This window comes from Molothrus ater, chromosome 3 (genome assembly GCF_012460135.2).
Source record: "Molothrus ater isolate BHLD 08-10-18 breed brown headed cowbird chromosome 3, BPBGC_Mater_1.1, whole genome shotgun sequence".
Classification (NCBI taxonomy): Eukaryota; Metazoa; Chordata; class Aves; order Passeriformes; family Icteridae; genus Molothrus; species Molothrus ater.
In genome coordinates, this window is record NC_050480.2 from 7,420,273 (window position 1) to 7,440,951 (window position 20,679).

Below are 20,679 nucleotides of genomic sequence, written 5' to 3' on the forward strand. Positions count from 1 at the left end.
GACCCCTGCAGGCGCGGCGGGGAGAGGCGCCCGGTGGCGGCCCGAGCTGGGGAGGAGGGTGGCGGGTTCGAGCCCCGCCGCCGGCGGAGCGCCCACCCGCCCGAGGCTGGCACCTGCGGGGCTCTGCCAGGCCAGGTACGGGCTGTCTCCGTGATAACTTCACGCTCGGAGGCCATGGGAGACGCTGGGGAGGCGGGTGGGCCGGCGGGGAGCTGGGGGCCCGGCGGGAGGTGAGGGCCGTGCACCTGAGGTGCTCTGTTTGCGCGGCCGGCCCTCACGGCTGGAGCGATTCCCGGGTTTTGCCAGGCTGGAAAAACCTGCGTGAGGCTGGAGTTTGGCTTCGTGTGGAACAAAAAGGGTGTGTGGGAGCCCCTTGCTGCCTTCCCTGGTCTGCCTTGCTGAGGGGTGCTGAGGCATCGCTAAACTAAAGCTGAATGGCATGGAATAAAATGATGGAATGTTGGGGAAGTCTGCTTTTCAGGCCTGTGTGTGTAAAGCTTTTACGTAAAGCTGACTTAAAAATCCCCATTAAAAAGGAAATGAGGGAGGAAAAAAAAAAGATCTGAGATTTCTCCTGGTGTGTTTTAAAAATCCCATTGCCTGCAATGATTTTTGTGCCTCTGTAGAACAAAGCCTGTGCCAGACACGGAGCTGAGCTGTGCTCGTGTCACAGGGCTTGTGCTGCTGCTGCTGCAGTGACAATAAACACGTAAAACTTGCAGTCTCTATTCTCTATTTCACAGGGATTCACTGAAAACCCCAAAACTCCTGATAATTCAGGTCATTCTGATAATTCACTGAAAACCCAAAAGCTCCATGTTTTACTGAACAACTCGAAACTCACCGGTGAGGCCAAACAAATAAACTGGAAGGTTTAGGGCAGATCTGCATTTGAGGGGACAAATTATGCAGGCTCTTGCAGTCTCCACGAGCAACATGGGGAAATACTATAGCTGCAGGCTTTTTTTTGGCCACAAAAAGCACAATACGTGCAAGTGCAAGAGAGAATGAAGAAATGTGGCCTAGAAATAAAAGGGTGGATAGGAGGTAAGGGGAGAAAAACTAGAATGAAATTCCCTGAGTCAGTAAAGCAGAAAATAATTGTTACTGTGGGGATCTACTCTGAAAAAGTCTACAGTGATTAGGCTGACAAACTTCATAAGTTGTGACTTGTGGGTGTTATGTGGTCTAAACAATTCTGCTAAAGGGCTTTGCACCAATGAGTGGGGGCTATGGAGGGTGGAAAGATTTAAGGATTTTTTCTTTCTTTCCAGAGCTGCTCACAGGGTTTAGGCACTGATGTGTCACTGAACCCAGCTTCAGATCTACAAGAGTTGTCTTTCAGAGATGCTGAGAATCAACAGATTATCAGGTGATAGATATATGGGCAGAGCCTAAAGCAATCATCTCAAACACAGAACCTAACCTAGACAGAATGGTTCTCTACTCTCCTTAAGTTTGGGTAGCTATTTATAACAGCAGAGTAGGAATTGCATTTGGTAGTGTTGTACAGACACGTAGGGGATGTAAACACGTGGAAAGGAAAGGTGTGGGGAGCACAAACCCTGTAACACACATTTTACAGAGCCATCATTCACCAAATTTGGGTCCAGGTCTTCAAGTGGGATTGCACCTTCTGAAAGAGCCTAAGTTGTGGGCTGTCCAGTCATGAGCACTTTAGAGAGGATTTTAGTTTTGACTCAGATGTTCAGGATTTTGTGTGTTCTTTGATACAGAAGTGCTTCAGGAGCTTGCCAATGCCCAGTCATTAGCCCTGCAGTTGAGCTGATGCAATAGAGCAAGATGAGAAAAAAAACTCCCATTGTAGTATTTTTTTTTTCCCATAACCTAGACGATTTCCAGGATCCATTTTAGGATGCAGCTTCTAAAACTGTTCTATAGGCACAATTTTGGAGGTGACAAGCTGCAGCAGCCAGGGCAAAGAGCAGAGAGGGATTTCATAACTGGCCTTGCCTCTGAGGGAAATGGGATGTGTCACAATGACAGTTCTATACAGCCTGGTACACAGCTCTGCAGGACCTGTTCCTGGCTGCAGATCTTCAGGATTTTGTCATCCCTGCCACTGCCACCACCACCTATAGCCCCACATTGTGCTGACACAGCTGTTTGTGACTTTGCACTGGGGATGGAACCAATGCTGGCATTAAAAGCAGCACCATTTTTAGCAACACTTTTTTTTTTTTTACTGAGATGAGTTTGGTTTTCTAGTTTAATGTGTGGCCTTATGTACTGTTGTGCTGCCACAGCTGCTGAAAATGTACCTTTTTTGGTGGCAAGACAGAATATGGGAATTCCTACTGGTTTTGCTGGATTGCCACCAAAAATGAGGGGCTGGCTATGAAACCAGCCCCCCTGAAAGCAGGGCCAGTTGCTGAACTCTCCACAATTAAGAAGAGAAGCTATTTCTGAGCCCCAGGGAATGCCTGATACCTGTAGTTAGTGCACTGCTGTGCTCTGTTGTTCTCCTTTTGCCTGGAGAACAGAACATTTTCTTGACATGTTTGGAAAGTAAGTCAGACCACTGCAGCTATTCAGCTGTAAGTTGTATTTGATGTATGTCCAAAACTGTATTTTTCAAGTGAGTTCCAGTGAGTGCACTAATAGTAGAAATCCTTCAATGGGCTTTTTGTTTAGTGAAATAAAATGAACAGTTGTTTATCACTGTGTGGAGTGTTTGGTATGCAGCCAATAATAATTTAGTAGTTAGTAAGAATTCTGCTAAAACATACATACTTATCTTGCTTTCTTTTCTTGAGTTTCTGCTTTCTGCCATGCAAGAAATCATTCCAACGGTCTTAACAGCCCATTCCATCGCTTGCAAATGAAATGTGGAATGCTGTAAAACCTCATTTACCCTTTCCTCAGTCTGTCTCTGTATATCCTTGCTGTATTCCCTAGACCACCTTAGATAATGTCTTTTTTTTTTTGCTTGGATTTAAGGCCATAAAAAGCTATGAAGCAATAATGTAAGTACTCGTGTGATGAAGACTTTTCATGTGGGTTTTCCTCAGGCCTTTTCCCCTCATCCAACCTGTATGTACATGATTAACTATCTCTCTTTGATCAAGCTCCTACACGCATTGCCACTGCAAGTTCTGCTTCATGAAGTTGTGTTCAGGCATCTGGATTGTACTTGGTGATCTCTTCAGGTGTTTTATCCAGTGTCTTCCTTTGCATTAATGACAAACTGAAATAAAATAATGGAGAAAGTACTGCATTAGAGCTTAAAATATCATCCACAGAGATCTTACAACTCCTGCAATGTTCATGGAAGCTGCAGCTGCTTAGCATCACTCAGGGTCAGACATTTGGTTTCCTGTTCTTCACATTAATGTTTTTATTCTATCTAAAGCAGGTGCCATTTTTTTTCTTTTTTTTTTTTTTTTTTGGTAAAAACTATTTTTCTCTCCTGGATAAGGAACTCAGATAAGAGTATTAAATTCATTAAAATAGTTATCTGTCACCATGACATACTACTGGTGGGTAAAACAAGCTGGTCCTCCCAGCTAAAAGAAGCTTTTTGTAGAACACTGTGCTTTATCATGCTAAATTGTGGATTAGATGGGAAACAATGGGACAAACTGATCTCAGTTATGCTGCTCTAAATCCAGAGTCATTCCATTTATTTCATTGGATTTTTTTTTTTTTTTTTTGTATCTGTAACAGTATAATTAAGAGCAGACTTTGGTGCCTGGATGATAATCCTGTTCTTGGACCGGGAGCAACAGAAAGTCAGCGCAGAAATTGAGGTCTGAGAGAGTGCTAATGAGGAGTTAGTTACAAGGCAATTATTACTGCCAAGAGTGCTTCATGCTTAAAGGAGATACAGTTGCTTCTTTCAAAATAGCTCCAACCCAGCCCTTAGCAAAGTTAAGGAGAATCCCAGGCATTGTGATTATACATTCCATTCTTGTGTGTGTACGGTCTAAACCAGCCTGGGATTTGCACTGATGCAGACTTTAATCACACGGGGCTATTTTTTCCTTTGAAAGGGCATTTATGTGCACAGGGATGCAGATAAATCTTGAATACGCTGAGATTCGAGGTCTTGACTTCTCCCTGGCTCCTGAGTCTCCGTGCCCATGAGAACCGAGGCTGCAGTGGGAAGCAGTTCGTGCTCCTGGATGGGTTCTAACACGCCACTCTGAGCCACAGGTTTCACTCCACAGCTCCCCAAGGAGCACAAAGCACGCGGCTCCTTTTTAGGGGTTTGATGTTTTACGCAGCTTGGCTGAAGGTTTTGCCAGGTTGAGCCATACACAGGTAATTACGTCAATGCCAGTTTATTCTTTTGGACACAAGCATCTTACAGAGCGATTCAGGCTCATATTGTCTTAGCAGGATAATTAAATGTTGGTGACACTTGGTGGTTAAAGGAGAATTCATGGCAGTTAAGGCTGTGTGTGGGCAGCAGGATTCCAGGGCCCTGTCCTGGTGCCTGTCTCAGCTTCAGGGCAGGGTAAAACCTGGATGCCTGTTGATAAAAACGAGAGCAGGCTCCCGGTACTAAAGTGATTTCAGCATTTATTATAAAAAAAAAAAAAAAAAAGGCCTAAAGCAAGGGGGCCCGCGGGCCGAGCAGGAGCGCTCCCGCCGGGGGATGCTGTGCAGCGATGTCCCCGATGGAGCTGCACGATTCAGTGGGACAGAAGCCCCTTTTCATCCCGTTTTTGTCCATTTGAATTGGTTTCTTTTTGGATCCTTCATTTGCATGAAGGTTTAAGGCGCTTGATTGGCCCATTGCAGTTCTGTGCAGGCTGCCTCGTTTCCCTTGGGGGGTGGTGCACTTTACCGAGGTGGGGTATGGTACTACTGAGTACCCTATTTCTTACAACTACCCTTTTAACCCCTTTTACAAAATAATAACCAAACTAACAGTACATGCTTAGCGGTCTGGCAACTATTTTACAACAGTTTCTAACCTATTTTTAACACCTGTCACTATCCTCCTTCCTTTTCCCCCAGTGCCCCTGCAACTGTGACAGGAGCACACTCCAAACATGGCCCTGATCAGGGCACACCGTGATCTGCACTTGCCAGACACTTGAGCAATGACCTTGCCCAAGGCAGCATTGTTCCCTAATTTGCTTGAACATCAGAAATGACAATGTCATTTAATATGGTTTAATCTCACTTTGTTAGGGAGTGTATGGATGTGGATGGCAACAGCCATTGCTCTGGCAAGAGAGTCATCCCTTCCTATGGCCGTGTTCTGTCCTGAAAGCTGCCCTTTCATTTTTGGACGCTATTCTGACAGTGTTCTTGTTAAGCTGCTCAGTTTTGATAGCTGGAAAGGTTCATCCCTTCCTGTTAAGTGGTCACTCCAGTTCCTTCAGCATAACAAGGTATTCAAATGGATGTGCTGTCATGCAGGGGACATATGTCAGAGAGCAACCTCTCTGCTGTCACCACGCTGGCTGTTGAGATTTGAGAATGAAATAGCAGTCCTCGTGATGGCCTTCAGGGAAAAGAGGAGCACATCTGGTAGCCAGCTCATGAACCAGCATTTGAAGCACTCTGGGAGACAGACAGTCTCAGCATTAACTGCTCATAGATTTTGTATCACCATTACGTGAAGTTTCTGAGCCTGCTTAAGATGGGCTTAGATCATCTGCTGGCACAAGCTGCAAGCACATTGATTTCTTACATTAATCTTTAAGCAGCAAAGCTTTTTATTTGATAGGCATGACTTAAGGCTGGTTTACCTGTGCTGTTCATGCTGCCTGGCTGACGTAATTGAGTACAAAGCACCCGAAGAGGCAAGAGAGATTAGATGCTTACAGTGATACCTTCCCAAATCCTCTGGAGCTGTGTGACTGCAGCTGGGGTGGAAGGGCTTTCCGAATTTTTTCACTTGACTTCTAATTCTGAGCTACATGTCTGAGCCTGGATCAGATGGAAATTGCCTCCTCCTCAGTTCAGCCTGCAGAAAGGGAGACAGAGCAGCTGTGATGCTCAGGCCTGAACTTTCCTGGCAGGTGAACCCTGCCAGCTTCTTGCTCAAGTGAGAGTAACAGGCTTCCCCTTCCTCCTGTAGCAACCTGCAGCTGGTGGGAAATATTAGCTTCCACTGTTTGCAAAAAAAATTCATGCCTGTCCCTGAATCTGCAGAGCCTCGTTTGAGTGGACTCTTGATTTAGCTGTAGCCCCTGCTACTTGTTCATTGCCTTTTCCTGGGAATGAATGCCCTCTCAGGATGTGTTTGCAGAAATGCATGTGTAAGTACCCTTCAACCCACTTCAATCAAACTGGGCTAGCAAAAACCTCCTACTTAATCCATTTAAGTCTGGCCCAGGGTGACCGAAGTAGCTGAGGGGGTGTCCACAGGAGCCGACTCTGCAGGCAGATCTCAAGAGGTGGGAATTTCCACAAGAAGTAGGACGGGCTGAGCAGGGGGAGTGGATCTGAATCAGCAGCTTCTCCCATCCCCTGGGCTGCAGGCAGAGGAGGACTCCAGCACATGGGCCTGCTGCTGGGCAGCCTGGCTGGCATAGCTTGGGAAGCTGCAGCACAGGAGCAGTTTCTCCATTTACCCCTTCCCAGACTGACAGCAGCTGTGGCCAAGAATGCCCAGCAGAATCAAAACCCTGCAAGCTCCTCAAGCTCCCCTGTTCAAGTCTTTGTCCTTGGTCAAGGGCTGGTGAGGGTGGAGGTGCTAATTTGACCAAATTATGGTCAAATTAGCATCAAAATGGATGCTTGACGTTTGTGTTGCCAGTTCCTGCAACAACTGCAAGCACACACATTCCTTGGATGTCTGCAGTATGGCAGCTTCTTCTAAGAGGTGTTTGATGCAGAGCTTGTGTAGTACTGGGCTCACAGACCCACACAAAGCAACACAAGAGCTGGGATCAGTTCCTTACTTCCAACATACTGCTGCTGTTGAGCAGACAAGTCAAGACCCTTGTCATGGGGGTTGCAAGGATTTACCTGGCTCTTTAGTTGGCTTGGGTCTGCAGAGGAATTTTAACCTCAGAATCTCTAAGGTTATTGTTTTCAAAAGATTTGGATTAGATTAAAAATACAAAAGGAGACCTAGGTGGTGTTTAGGAGTGAGGGCAGGGAGAATATCTGCATAAATTCCATGCCATGGCTGTAATTTTGTGTTGAAGGGATAGCTCCTAACAAGATTTACAATGTGCCCTAACCATTGCATTCGTGCTGAGGTGTTTTTCTCTCTCCGTTAGCAACTTTTACTGATCTCATTTTTTTTAATGAGTGGTGAGTAAGTCAAAGGTTGAAGTGATCTTCCTCCCTCAGGAATTACTGACAAAGTTCCCCTTTCTTTTAGATGAGGCAGAAGTGTAGAGGTCGCACAGATACCAGAAACACTTATGCAAGGGACGTGAATGAGGAGGAAATACTCACTGCTCTCACTCTGTTAGGGCCTGGAGGAAGATGATGAGCCTTCAGGCAATTCCCAGCCTGCTACTGATCCTCCTGCTTTGTCTCCCTGCCTCTTACCCACTCCTGGCTGGGAGGGACAGGCAGTGGGAATGGGAGCTGCATGCTTCCTGATGAATCTGTGGCCAGATCTCTGTGTAAAAGATTCAGCCAATCTGTGTCCCCTTTATGCAGCACAAAGAGATGAGGCAGGGCAGTGCAGTTGCTCATACATATTTCAAATATTTTCCTTTTTTATTTTCCTTTGGGTTGTTTTCACTTTTAGTTTAAAACAGGGTAAAACTGGCTGTCCTAAAGCAAGCTCCTCTTCCATATAGTTTATTCTTGTTGATTTAAAAACAAGAATCATCAGAAAGATTTGCCAGTGTAGCATTTGCTATGCAACATTTACATGCAGCTGCTTTGAACTAAATTCCCAGCAGAAGTGAAAGGATTTTGAGGCTTCCAGATCTTAGCAGACTACTGGTTTTTTGCAGACAGAAATCTGCATCATATGTACTTCTCCAGAGATCCCTCCCAGCCAGCTAGGACTGTACTATCCTTTTTCTACCCCACTGAGGCACATTACCATCTTTTGGGAGGGGATCCTTCAGGACCTAGAAAGTTAATTAGTTTTGGTTGCAAATGTCTGCCACTGAAGTGACTGATAACTTTTTGGAGGGAAGGAAAACTCTTGTCACTAGAGTTGAAAACAGCAAAAGCCTGCGAATTTGTATATATATTTTGGTGCTTCTTTCTCTTCTATGGGGCAACACTCTTCTCCATATGTGGGGAAAAGTTTTCAACTGTTCTATTTCAGTTCTGGCATTGTTAAATGATAAATCTAATCTAATTACATAACTAGAATATGATCAGGAGTATTTGAAGGCCATTTGCAAATCAAATGCTGGTAATTTCAGGTAAGATAGTCTTGCCCTACTTTCCTCCAGCCTGGCCAGTTTCACAGAAGCTGAGAATCCATTGACTCTGATAGATTTTTTTTTTTTAAGGAAATGAAACCATGATTTAATCCAGGGCCAGAGCAGTAAACAAGTGGTTTGCTGTTTGGACATGTAAGGTAACTAACTCAACTAAGGGGATGCAGGTTGCCTTGAGGCGAGGATGTCTCCTGTGTCCACTCAGGAACCTCCTCACTCCTTGGTGGAGATGACAACTTCAGCGAGGAGATGCTTTCCTCCTTAGGAGCAGCATCAGTTTGATGTCCCATAAATCTTGTTAGGTATTCTGTTCATTCTTCAGAGAGGTATCATGAGGGTTAATTATTTCTCTGCTCTGACTCAGACAGTGATTTTGTGCCAGAGGATTCTGGCAGTAAGTATAATCCTAGTGATACCCCGAGTGAAGAAACCATTGTTAGCGATGTTGATGAGGAAGCGCTAATGGAAGCTGAACCAGAGCCTGATATAGAAACTGAGAGACCTAAGGCAAACAAAGGGAAGAGGTTGGAAACCTGGCTGTTTTCAGCCTTCCACAGCAGATCTGACAAAAAATAACCCTTTGTCTTCTTCCCCCTTGCACCTCCCCATCCAAAGCCAGGCTGCAGAGTGGCTCTCCTGGGGCTGAGCTGTGCTAGAGGGAGGGAGGAGCTGTGCTGCTCAAGTCCTGGTGCCTGGCATTCCCTAGGGAAGACGTGCAGCAAGGAGCAGGTTTCAAACAGAGTGTCTCCTCTGTGAAACTGGGTTGCCAGATGGGGGCTGAGGGCCTCGCTCTGCCCAGGCTCCAGCAAGGCATTGCTCCAGAGCCAGTTGGCACTGTGAATTATAAATACATTGGCCATGTTACTCTATTTAGGACCAGTGCTCTGGAGTTAGATGAATGCATGAATAAAACATATTTTCCACTCTGCTTTTCTCTCTCTCAGTATTTTATAAACTCGTGATAAAGACTGGGGGTATTTACCTGCTTAGAACTGTGCTGAGGAGGGCAGAAGGGCTCCTTGCACCAGCACACAGACCTAAGCACAACTTAGTCCTTTAAGATTTTCCCTTGTCCCAAAGAGATTATTTTCCTCTCCTGGTCTCGTGTGGTTTCCAAGGCCCAGTTTAAACACATACAATGACATAGGATAGATAGCTATTTTCCATACATGGCCTTGTATGGTTGTTCAGCAGGAAGCATTCATTGCTTTAAGACAGTACTGAAAGGAGTTCTGCTCTCTGAAAGAGAAGCAGGCAGGATTATCTTGGGTCACATCTTTCTTCTATTAGTCAAATGGTGAAACCAGACATCTGAGTTAAGTCTGACCTTACCCTGTGGTTCCTGACAATCCCACAGCTTTCAGTTGTCCCTAGTTCATATGCAGGGTTCTTCAGTCCCCCTGGCAATCTGCATTCTTTTTCCTGGTATCTTGGGCCCTTGGGAGATCACAGCCTTGCCTTGGTTTCTATGTTGCCACTCCAATAATTCACTGCCTTAGTCTGGATCCCTCTGCTGAACAGGCTTAAAGGTGTTCATGATCTTCTCTGACATTTCTTGATGCTATTTAACCCATACAGTGTTCCTTCAACTTGCATCCTTCCTGGATGCCTCCAGAAGCAGCACAGCAGGCTCCAACATTTCCTGACACTGTGGCCCCTTATAGCAACCAGCAACTTACACATTTGTCATTCAGCTCACAATCTGCTTCACTCTTTCTGGCACCTCACAGTTGCTCTCTCATTCCCTAACATGCTATAGCCTTCTTCAGGCTTAGCAGCTGCTCCAAGAAGGTTCCTAAGTCTGAGGAGCTTTTTGCTGAAAGCATTTTCCAGATTCTCCCTTATGCTCTCTAGCAATGAATTTTTTTTTTCTGTTTTGTGATATGATGTGTTTTCCTTGGCATATTTCTAATTGCTCTTCATTTGACTTTATTGGTCACTGTTGTCCAGCATCATGTGTTGTTCACCATAAAACAGGGACACTCTGACTGTGTTATTTCAAACATCCTTGTAGCTCTGCCCAGCAGCTGTAGCCCTTCTAGATGGGATGGCATTCAGTAACATTCCTTCCTGTTAGCTGACTGTCTTGTGTCCCCAGCAATTCTCAACCTTCTCTGGTTTTCCTCATCATCCTGAGGCTTGCATCTCACACCACTGTGAGGCCTTCTCAGACAACTCTGCCATGAGGATGTGTCCTCTGGTTTTCTCTATCACCCTGGGATGCTTCTTGACATCCATATCTTATTCAGCTTCCCTTATGTCCCACAGCACTACCCAGGCTTTTCCTACATCCTCAGCAACTTTCATGGTGCTCTGATGTCCCCTGGCTGTTATCTGCCTCTCTTTGATCTTTCCCAGCTGAATCGTAGCACTCTCTTAATATCCCTCAATATATCCTCCATGATCTTCACAGACACCTCTGCCTTGCTAATGGCTATTTCCACATTCTTTTGTAAGTTGGACTCAAAACAGTTTCACTCATCTACAAATGTTTGCAATCATACAGCCAGAAAGGACTTTCTGGTAAAGTTGTAGTTCAAGCATTCCTTTAGTTTCTCTGAGAGCATTTTCTTTAGGAAAATCCATAACTGCCCTAAAGAATTTTGGGAACAGGAGATTGTCACTGCATTTGCAGGAATGTACAGGAGCAGTCTGAGGCTCCTTTACCAAAGGACTAAAATAAGATGAGGATTGTACCATGGTGAGCTTGCCCTGTGTGTAAAGACCCTGCAGCAATCTTGAAAATTTGGTCCATAGCTTCCATAAGGAGTAGCAGTGCCTTTGCTTCACTTTGATAAAATCCACATCACTGTTCAATGCAATTTCACCTGGTAATATTAGCAATGTACTTGAAATATTTGGGTTCTGTGGAGGATTAAACTGTTGCTATTCTTACATTAGACATCTTTACTCATAATGACTAATAAGAAAATCCTGGGTTGGACATGAGGAAGCAATTTTTACTTGCTTGCTTGCAGGTCCCAAAAACCTGCTTGATGTTTAAAGTTTTCAAACAGAAAAAAGAAACAGATGCTGAAGTTTATGAAGCTATAGAATTTACTTTATTCTTGTATCACCTCTTGAAAATAAACAAGCATGAAATAATACAGATTACATTGCTCATTAGCTATTTATGTTGCACCATCATCAATCATCTGGTATAATGTAAGCAGCATCCATTCTACATGGATACCATTATAGAGTGAATATTTCTCCTTCAAAAAAATTCCAGTGCTCAAGTATGTTTGTATACTTTCACTCTTTCCTTGTCCCCAGTGCTTTGATTGCAGTAAGAATCCTAAAATACATTTGTTCTTGTTGTCCTGCACCTATTCCTGGTTTCCACTTGCAAAAATTACAGAAAAACCCATGTGATATAAATCATACTGTAGTGCCTTCCAGTTTTATTTAGTTCCTTAGTCAACCATGCTTTTAGTTATCCCCAGCACTAGATGCCATGTTTAACAGTGCAAGGGCTACATGCTTATGTGCTTACTTTATTTCCTTTACTGCCCAAGTTCTAAAGCAGTCAACAGCACTTTAAAAATGGATTTATGACTGCTCACGTACCCCCGAACTGCAGGGGAGGGAGGATAAAAATGTTACTGACTACAATGGGGTCAATTTCTTTTTGCATGAAAGGGCTGTTTAGCAGAGGGGGAGGAAGGTGAACCTGGTGCCAGCTGGTTTTGCACTGGCCAAGTCCTGCCATCAAAACTGCACAGAGGCTGTGCTAACTTCACTCTGCAGCAGGGTCAAGTTAAACTTCCAGATGTGCACTTCCAGATGTGCACCTTAGGACTCCTGCTCCTTCCCTTCCCTTCCCTTCTGCTCACTTCTGGGACAAGTGCAGGAACCATCTCAGCTGGCTGGACATTGTCACGTGAAGGCTGTGATGGTTGTGACCTCTCTGGAGAACGGAATTCAGCAAGTGATCCAAGTTCAGTCATGGCCTCACTGGGTATAAATGGTATTTTTTAACATGAAACCTGAGCTGGAGCTGGCAGCTTTTAAAACTTGTAGATTTGGGATGAAAAGCAAACAAAAATATATTGAATGTAGTCTGTATTACTTTTTCATCTGAGGGATGCTTCTTTTATTGTTTTTCCTTGGTAGGAATTTCTGTGGTGTGAAGGATTTCCCTGTGGGTGCAGAGCTGGCATGAAGGGTCCTCTGGAGCTAATTTGGTCCAGTCTCCATTCCAAGTGAGGCCACTCCAAGATGAGGCTGCTCTCTGATGATCCTCCCCTGAGGGATGGCCCATGGTGAAGGTAAAACCTTCAAGTTTAGATTAGGAGAGCATTTCTTAAGCTACTCCTGAGCACAGATTGACCTCTCCTGAATCATTTGTCTTCCCCAGATTCTTCTGAGTGCAGCAGTTCTGCCCAGACTAGGGAACAGCTTAAAATTCTGCTGATAGCAACAACTCAAATTCCTCCAAGGTGAGGGAGTGAGAATTGATCAGAGTTTACTTGTTTGATGTGTGAAGATCCTTTTCTTTGCCTTGGAAGAACTGCACTGCAGTGAGCAGTTACATGAGCTTGCATAAGTATTTACAGCCAGTTCTCATGCCCACATCCTGCAGGAAATGAGCAGTGTCTAGTAAGGAGATCAATTACAATTGTTTATTTTGGGTTTTTTTTTTACTATATATCTCTTTTTCTTTCTGAAATTTGCCTAACTTTATGGTTCATGCTTCTTAGTTAAGAAGGAAAATATTTTTTTCTCTCTTAATGTTTTAGACTCCTGGTGATTCTACATGAATCCTTTTCATTGGAAAGGATACCCTGAACTGCCTTTGCCCTAGCACTGGATAAATATAAGAAAGAGAGAACTGAACAGAAGCATTGCAAGAATTAAGTTTTCTTCTGCTTTTGCTTTGTAATTTGCCTCCTGGTTGATGTAGCAGCATCACCTCTAGCAGAACTTGCTCTCTCTTTAGCCTCTGTATTGATATTTCTCCCAATAAGTGAGGAATCTATTTTTGTGAGCATCTTGTGACAACCAGTGACATAAGCCACTGAACAGCTATTGAACAAATCCAGGCTAGATTCAGAATAGGAAATTAGAGGGTGAAGTCTCCACATCCAAATAGCAACAACAGATTCATCTGGACCAAATTTTTGTCCTTCAGCTTCTGCTTGGTGTGACAACTGCCCACTTAAAATAGCATTGAAATGAAAAAGAAAGGAAGCTGTGTCAGTACTTTCAGTCCCACTGAGGAAGGTGTTGGTTCACCCCTAATGCATAATGCACAGCCTCTCTCCAAAACACACATCCCATCAGTTCCCAGGACGTGCAGTGTTATAAAGCAGCTTGCAAAAGAAAAGGAAGAATAACTTCTCCAAAGGCAGCCAGAGAGAGAAGTCAGAGAGAGCTCTGGATATAATTACCTGAGCTGGAGTCCAGCCAGGAGAATGCTGAGCTAAGGAACAGTAAAGTCCTGACTCTGCACAAGGGATCCAGACAAATTTAAAAGAAACTGCAATAACAGAAGTGGGATTTGAGCATCTGGGAAGACGTTTGAGAGAGTGAATGAATACAAACTAAGGCCTCTAGGGAGTCTGATAGGAAACAAAAAGAGCAAAATGGAATACAGTGTTTAATGGTTATATATGTGGCACTGACTGTCTTACACTCAGGGCTACCTGATAAAACTCTTTCTTCTGCATGATCTGAGCTCTAACTTCTCTGAGTTCATTTACCTCTCTGCAGAAGCCAGACTACATGGACATGGATGGAAATGAGACACTGTTGTGTTCTTTAATAGTGATGAATAAGAACTGAGTCAGATCTGACAAATACGTTAAATTTTTAACCAAATACCAGGTTAATTAGCCACCATCAGTGGAGAGTTTATGCAGGAGGAAGGATTTCCCTCTGTTGGGCTGCTCCCCAGCTAAGGAGGCCTGGTCTCTGGCCAGAAGTACTTTGCCTTTAATCCCCAATTTCTCAAAGGTTAGTTATTTTAACACTTGGCCACTGTTTCTTGACAGCATTGGTATCATACAAACATTTTAATTGTCCTTCACTTTTTCCTCTTATATAAACTTTCTTCTTCTACAAAGTCTTCACAGCTCCACAATCAGCCAACCTGACAGAAGGATGATAAGGGTCTGCTATTAACTACCTTTCATTTTAAGGTCCTATTCTTGGGGTGATTGTTTTTGTATTTGTTGGGAGCTCAAAGCATACCCAGGCAGCTACCATTGCTCAGAGCATGCCCAAAGCTTTTTGGTCCTTCCAAACTGTTCCCATTCAGGTACCCCAAATGGTTTCTAAGGTTTGTTAAAGAGATGTGGTTTAAAAAGGAGTGCAAATACAAAACTGGAGAGCTGATGCTTGCAAGCAGGGAAGGTGGTCCAGAAGGCAATGGTAAAAAAAGAATAAAAATAAAAATAAAAATGGAAGGTCTGGAGTGAAGGTAAAACATGAGGAAATCCAAGTGGGGTAGTGTCTGGAATCTGAAACTCTGCATTCTTCACACTGGCAGGTTTCTTCTTACTTTCCCTAAGCTGTTCCTTTTTTCACATTTCTTTTTCCTCCTGGCTCGTTTGTTTTATGCCAAGAGGCTTATTTGTCTTTCCTGGCTTATTTGTAGTGCATCTGGATTTAGGCATTCTGATAAATCAGTTCCTCTGAAGACTGTGATCTAAAAATGAATGTTGAGTTGGATTTTGAGCTAATTTAAACTGATATACATCTGATGAAGTGAAGTTTAGCCATGTAAAATTCCACTGCTTGAGCAAATGCATAAACAATGAGCATTATTCCCCTTCAGTGTGTCAGAAAAAGATACTGTCTACTCCTTCCAAAAAGATTATTTTACATTTGAGACACGTATCTATAAATGTCTGTATTTTGCAGTTTTGAAAATCTAAGCATGGAAATGTATTATGTTAAGACATTCCACGTGCTTCAAGGGATTGTCTTCTACTGAGCACATTATTTTTGAGAGGAGCTAAACCTTTCATTAGTTTTATCTGCCTGAATGTGTTGGCTTAATTGTGTGTTTTATTTGCTCTATAATATCATATGTGCTTACTATGCTTCAGCAGACAAACATAAGCTGGGGTCAGAGTGCAGGCTCAGACAATAGTCTGCAATTTTCAATACCCTGCAGGATTTGGGATTTCATTAGTAATTTTTGGTTTTATTTTATTATTAAACACAGAAGGAGAGAACCATTGAACTGATTCATCTTAGGCACTGTACTTATATGACTGGCTTGGAATTGAAAAAATATATTTTAGTGACAACTTTGCTTCTGATCTTAGGGAAAGCACTGATGGGAATTAGTTAGCTGCTGTGCCTTAAAAAAAAAAAGGCACATAATTAGAATTCAAATTTTAATCTTGCTGCCTTTGAAAGCGAAACAAAATCAGTAACAATCTAAAATCATGTCCCTTGCTCCTTTTCCCTTCAGTCAGAGGAAGATCCCCAGTGATGCCAAGAACATGACTCCATGCTGAGAGATGAGCTCTGGTGAATTTTGCTGCAGCAGCTACAGAAGTGGCTGCCTTGGCTGGAGGTCACTGCCACCCTGGCAACCTTGGCTGGAAAGAGCTGTCACACCTCAGTTTCCTCATGGAAAGCCTGATTGTCTGCTCACATTCACCTCAGCTGCATTTTTGGCTGGGTTTACACTGGTCTTTCTGCAGGGCTGGAAGCAGAGAGTTCTGCTGCATCGGGTGGAAAAGCCTTTTTCAGAAGGACAGGTTAGCTGAGGGTGCAGCTCTTGAGTGAGCCACAGCAATGCTCATCTGGCAGAGTGGTGTATGACAGCTGTGTGTCAACAACAATTAGACAAAAAAATAATTACAGACTTCAGTGGCAAAATAAACAAAAATATACCTGTATGGAAATCAGAGAAAGGCAAAATGCTTTAAGGCCAAACATGGTGAGTAAAATGAATATCTCCTTTTCCAGCATTATATTTGTTGTCATATGCACGAGGGCCTCCACACCAGTGGTGCTTAGTCCTTTGGTTATCTCTGAAAACATGAAAATGACACTTGGAATGAAAGTGCAAGAACACTGTGGATCTGGATCTACCACCTGCCAATAGAGAAAAGAACTACCAGCAACTTTCAACATTTGGAGTGGCATCCAGGCATGCCAGCCCTAACTAACTGTCTCTAGACCTACTGGAGACATGTTTGGACATCTAACTTCCTAATTAATTATTCACCTAAGTCCTAACCAGAAGCAAAACACATTTGTCCAGCAAACTGTGCAATCACTCTGGGAACTGCTGAGCTCCTGCCTTTTTGGTGTGCTGTTGAAAATCAAATTATATAGCTTGAGCAACAGAACTGTAATTAGGGTCAGTAGAAAACTGTGGGTAGGATAATATTATGGATTCTGCAATTTTTTGTCATGTTGCTCCAAAATATGCCAGAAACCAGAAGTTTTATCGCTCGACAGTGCATTAACACTGTCAGTGAAACATCCTCTGCTTCCTGATGTGGAACTGGCCCTTCTGTGAGCCTGTTGCCAAGGCTGGCCTCAATTTACAATAATTCACAACTGTGTTCCTCCTGGAGTGGATGGCAAAGCTCTTTGTTAACTCCTGTAAGAACTGGACAGGTCTAGGCAGGGAAAATAGGGAGGGATAAGGAAGATGATAGAGCAGAACTGAGGAGAAAAGAAAGCAGGCTATGGTGTTTCATCATAATCTCCCCAGTAATCACTGGCTCTCATACTGACACCACCAGGAGGCTTTTTCATGGATTAAAATTACTTTGTAACTAAAAGTTAATCAGTTCTTACTTTCCTGTTCTCCATCACACTCAGAAAATCTCTGCTCCAGGCTACTGCTGCTCCTGCCTCTGGCCTCTTAAGCTCCTCCTTTTTCTCCTTATATTTTCTTTTCCTAACCCCTCATCCTTCCTGCACATCTTTATTCCAGCTGTTTCCAGATCTTGCCTCTTGGGGGGCTCCATTCTCTCCACTTGCACCATTCCAACCCCCAAAATAATCAGCTGTGGGCAGGCTAACTCTGACTGATGTGTCATTGTTGGCCCTTTCAGCCAGGAGAATACACCTCTTGAGATCATTCCTTCAGGATGTCAGCAAATTCAGGCAAACTTTACAAGGCTGATATCATAATTGGAAGGCTGCCTAGGATCAGTTTTTATAGAAAAAAATATTTATATATATATATATATGTTTTAACTCTTGTGACTATAGTGGTGGTCTGAAGATGTAATACAGGGTCAAATAATTATTAAGATAATGCAAGATCCAGGCTCAAGCTTCATTCCTTGTGACAGGAGAGGGAAATAAAAATGAAGAAGGAAAAAAAAATAAGAGCTAATTGTGGAAAAGAAGCACAGAAACAGAAGAGGTGGAAAGGAAAAGAATGATGAAGAAATATAGAATGCTTTCATTTTTTGTTGAAAAAGTGTGAAAAAAAAATAAAACCCCAAGAAGCAAAGAAAAAATAAAAGGAAGAAGAGTAGGAAGAACAGCGAGATAAACTGGGGGTTGGTTGAATTCTATTTGAGCACTGCAGTGAAAAGTTCCAGCTATGGAATTACAGTCCAGATTCTTTAGATGCTGAAGCAGCCCATGAACAGCCTGGATCTCTGACTTAGGGACTACCACTGCCCAAACACTTCCCAAGAATAAAAGGCTGAAGTAACTGTGGAGCACGGGAGGACTTGGAGGAACCTCTGCATGAGGTGTAAGAAATGGACTGGATAAAAATGGAAGTGCTCAGAGCAGATGAGCAATGGTTCAGCTCCAATTGTTGTATTCCTGTACTTCCTGCTTTCTGAAGGCATCACAAGTTCCCTTCACACTGCTTTATGTGTGTGTGCATATATATACACAAACACACACATATTGAAGAATTTCTTAGCTTTCTAAGGAAGGAAAGTTGGTTTCTTTGCACACGTTGCTACATTCAGTTCCATTTGTTTCCTTGGAAGGAATACCAGACCCACAGATTGAAGCAGAGGTTCATGGACAACTCTCACTGTGCAGTAGTGTATCATCCCTGTGCAGGCTGCAAGGAGAAAAGGCATAATTATTTTTTTTAGTAGATCTCAGTAGGAGAAATAGAAAAATATGCAAGTCAGAAATTTTGGGATCTATTCCAGATTCTGGGAGGAACCCATCTAAGCACGGTGTCAGCTCTTAACACAACTCTGAAGTGTTCAACTCCTACTTACTCTAGCTTTTCCTTCTTACACTCCCAATTTAGCCCTTTTAGCCTTACATCTCCTTGTCTCCATCCCTGTTTTTCAGTCTCCTTTCAGCTTCAAGTTTTAGTCCCCACCATTGCCATATCCTACCTGCCAGGAATTCCAGACTTAAATAGAAATAAAGAATGTACAACCTTTGGGTTGATAGGATTATTTCTCCCTGAGGAAGATAATACACCTATCCACAAGCAAATTTTCAGAAGAGAGAGTGAAGAGAGGTCATCTTCTAGACCTCATCCTAGGCTCCCTTTCTTCCAAGCTCTGTGGTATTCCAGGTACCTCAAAAACCTTGTCACAGGGCTGCTCCCCCTGCATTTCCACCCTGCTCTCTGTCACAGCACACAAGTTTAATCCAAGCCTGCCCATTCTCTACTGAATGACTGAAAAGCAATTGGCAGAGGTTTGCTCTAACCTTCTGAGCGGTTAGAGCAAACCGCTTCTGAAGCGGAGAATAAAAAATAAAATATAAAATAAAAATATTGTTCCCTTCAGAGAGGCTTCTGAAGGGAACAATAAAAGTTGCCTCCTTGATATCAGTATCTGTGATCCATCCCTCCTTCAGGGTAAGGATGGCCTAGGATCACTACAGGAAAGGATGTGAATGTTTTTAAGGCAATACAGTATCCTTCATTTTTGCTTGGGTTAGATTTATTCCAAAGAATTGAGATGAGTTGGATACCCAGCAGTGTAACTTTCAGCTGTCATCATTAGTACTTGCTAATGTTGGAATACTGTAATTCAGCAAGAAAACAGTGAATTAAATGGAGAGTGTAAAAACCTCAGCTATGGGAAGCCTTATCTTTATTATCCATAATGTCACAACCTCCTGTATGAAATAGCCACATCTGCTTTGAAAATTGCAACCAACGACCTCAGTTCACATTAAACACATTTACAGGCTCTCAGACTTCCTGGGATGGGGAAATTATCACCATGAAGGCAGAAATGGAGACACAGAGGCATCACAGGGTGGTTTCAGAGTGCCACAGGGGACAGGAGGGAAAACCAGATCCCACATTAACTTCAATTCCTGTTGTATCCTAAATATCATCATTCCCTCCTCATGGTGTCAATCGATTCAAGGAATCCCAGTGCCTGAGGCACAGTGAGTGCACTCCAGGTGTGCCAGGAAAGGCAGGAATCACTGAGATGGTTTTGTGCTCTATGCCAGAGAGACACAAGCAGCTCTTTCCCCAAAGCTGTTTGCTGTTTTATCAATTATGCCAACAGTTCATTCATGACAGGGCCCGACCTACTCAAAAATCCTTATGACTTGCAGGATCATGGCTTGAGAAATGATGTTAAAAATTAAAGCATGAAAGTTTTTTGCTGACTCCACTATGCCAGCTTATTTATCATTTAGCACATGACCAGGGCTGTCACTGATTTACATCTGAAACAGGAGAGGTTTTTCTCCTCAGCTCCTGATGTCCCAAGGCTATGCATGTGTACACAAACCATATGTAAAAGAGAGGAGCTCTGTTTTCCAAGTGTGAGAAGGAAATTGTTCTGCTGTGAGACATAGGTCATCCCTTTGCCTTTGCTCCCAAACATGGTAAAGAGCAATAAAGCTGTTTGTGGACTAGAATGTGACGTGGAGTAAGAACACACAGTCCCCATTTTTCCTGCCTGTATGTATATAACAATGTCAGTGTGGGCATCCAGAGAATGAATGGTTATGAAATACTGCTCAGCAGCAATGTATAAAAGGTAAATGACACACAGCAAAGGAATCTCCCTTCAAATCACATAGCACATGAAGCCATTTTGGTCTGTGACAGCTACACCACTAGATTTTTTCCATGTTTATCCAAAGTAGCTTAGTAAGCATAACATGCATGCCATTCACTAAGTCTGTGCACCAAAATACAGAGTATGATGACCCCAAGCAATGTCTCCAGTGCTTGTAAACTTGTCAGAAAGGAGGACTGGCTGCTGCTACCTCTGTAAAGTATCTATTTCATTTAATTTTGGTGAGAGAAGTGACAAAAATAGCTCTTGTTCTACTACAGCTATTCAACTGTTATTTCAGTGAAATTACACCTGTGTAGATTTCTTAGAAGTAGGAGTTGTGCACATGTTCTGTGAGCTAATGAGACTTCAGAAAAGGTTGTCAAGAATGGCAC

The 20,679-nt window shown here is 43.2% G+C and overlaps 1 long non-coding RNA gene across 1 annotated transcript; it reads left to right on the forward strand.

Moving 5' to 3' along the window:
• Positions 1 to 51: 51 nt before the first annotated feature.
• On the forward strand, positions 52 to 18,947 carry LOC118684608 (uncharacterized). Its single transcript, XR_004979874.2, has 3 exons — positions 52 to 135; positions 12,459 to 12,613; positions 15,769 to 18,947. It is a non-coding gene; the product is annotated as an uncharacterized LOC118684608 (long non-coding RNA).
• The last annotated feature ends 1,732 nt before the right edge of the window (positions 18,948 to 20,679 follow it).